General features: G+C 47.4%; 1 long non-coding RNA gene across 1 annotated transcript; it reads left to right on the top strand.

Moving 5' to 3' along the window:
• The first annotated feature begins 29 nt into the window (after nucleotides 1-29).
• Nucleotides 30-1,959, top strand: LOC117284976. The gene is made up of 3 exons (XR_004515994.1): nucleotides 30-1,268; nucleotides 1,602-1,716; nucleotides 1,823-1,959. It is a non-coding gene; the product is annotated as an uncharacterized LOC117284976 (long non-coding RNA).
• Nucleotides 1,960-1,965: the final 6 nt, after the last annotated feature.

Genomic DNA, 1,965 nt, shown 5'->3' on the forward strand with positions numbered 1-1,965 from the left:
TCTCTCAGAATATAAACTCCTCAGCCTATACAGCTCCCCTTATCCTTGGCATCCAGTCTCCCCGTACCGCTCCCCGGCCCCAGGTAATCACCTCTGGTCAGTCCAGGATTCCCTGTAAGTGCAGTAACACACCACGGAGTCTTTGTGTCTGGCATGTTTTGTTCAGCACATTTTTGACAGCCATTTACCTGTTTGCATTGCATCCAGAGGTTCATTACCCTTTGCTGCTAAATAGCATAGCACTTTAGCTCTCCATCCAGTGATGAACTCGTGGGTCGTATTATCAGGAGGCAGAAATTGTAACTTGAACAGTTAAATTTGATATATCTATAGATATATCGTTTGTTTGTTTTGGGGGCACTGAGGATTAAACTCGGGACCTTGGGCTTGTGAGGCAGATGGCAGAACCACCGAGCTAAGTCATCGGCCCAAATTTAATGTAATTGCTAGCTAGTAAACAGTGGTTAATAACAGTGGGTGAAAGGGGACCCTACGGATCTACAGAGGATGATTGCAATTATAGTGAATATTTAAATTTTAAAAAAATGTATTACAGTAAATGACACATCATCATTAATCTCCCTGAAAATACTCCCCTTCTTGTCATGTCTTTATTTATTTTCCTGTTCCAGAGATCAAACTCAGGACTTGGCGCTTGCCAGGCAGGCACAGTGCTGCCAAGATACATTTCCCACCCCATGCATGTCTTTATATGATAAAAAAAGATATGATCAAAACTATACTGTGCGCTGCCGCTGAGTGTCATCCAGCAGAAAAACATGAGTGTGTTCTCACTCATCTCATTCACCAGGTCTGGTACTGTGCAAAGGCTGGCTCTTCCCCAGGGCAAAATCACCACGAAAGGTAAGCGTTTGGAATTGTTCGGGACGTGGGAGCAGCCTTGGCAGCACAAGCGAATGCAAAAACGAGGACTTCAGAACAAACTGCTTCAGAAAGTGGCCATAACAACAGGATAAGTGTGTTTGAAGAGGGGGGAAACCTGAAGGGATTAATGGCAATGTGCCTTTTACCGTAAAAAAAAAAAAAAGTTTTTAAATTTAAACTTTCACCATATGTTTCAGTCACGGTACAGAGAAGATGAGCAAGAGAGGGTCTGGAAGGAACCAAGAGCTTTGGAGAGGAGACCCGGTCCCTCACAAGGATTCGTCTCAGACCTCTTGGTCTACCAAGAGCTACACAGCCTGGCTGCCAGTGGTGAATGTGCTTGCCAACGACACAAGCTAGGCCGGCGGTTTGCAGTGATGCAGGTGAGTTGGTGTTCTGTAGTAGCAGCCTCCGTGCATCTGTCAGCTCTGCATTGCCGTGATGAAATACTTGAGATAAGTGACTTAAAGAAGGAATGATTCCTTTGGGCTCAGTTTCAAGGGATTTCATCCATGTTCTCTTGGTCTCAAGATTCTGGGCCTGTGGTGAGGCCGATTTTGGTGGGGGTGAACAGCAGAGCGTAACTCTCACCTCAGGGCAGTGGGGTGGGCAGAGGAGGGGAAGAGAGACCAGTGGGGAGGGGCTGAGGTCCCCCATCAGGCCCAGGGCCTGTCCCCATCCTGTGGCCTTCCTCCCTCCCTTCCACTGCTCTGCAGAGGTGAGTGCTGCCAGACCTGCACTGAGAAAAACAGACGAAGCTGAACCCAGAACCCAGGAAGAAGGGCAAGCCTGGCCAATTTAGGGAGACCCTGTCTCAAAAATTTTAAAAGGGTGAGGATGTAGCTTAGTGGCGGAGTGCTTGCACAGCATTGTGCGGCCACTGAGTTCCACACCCAGGACTTTCCTGCTGCAGATCTTTTCTTCTTTTTTTGGACAGGGTCCTGCTAAGTTGCCCAGGCTGGCCTTGTACTTGTGATCCTCCTGCCTGAGATTCAGGAGAGCTGGGATTACAGGAATGTGTTGCCACTTCCACCCCACATATTTTGAAAGTAGTGTTTAATCTTGTAATGTGTGACCATT

The sequence above is a fragment of the Fukomys damarensis genome, unplaced genomic scaffold, assembly GCF_012274545.1.
Source record: "Fukomys damarensis isolate Sample0158 unplaced genomic scaffold, DMR_v1.0_HiC HiC_scaffold_58654, whole genome shotgun sequence".
Classification (NCBI taxonomy): domain Eukaryota; kingdom Metazoa; phylum Chordata; class Mammalia; order Rodentia; family Bathyergidae; genus Fukomys; species Fukomys damarensis.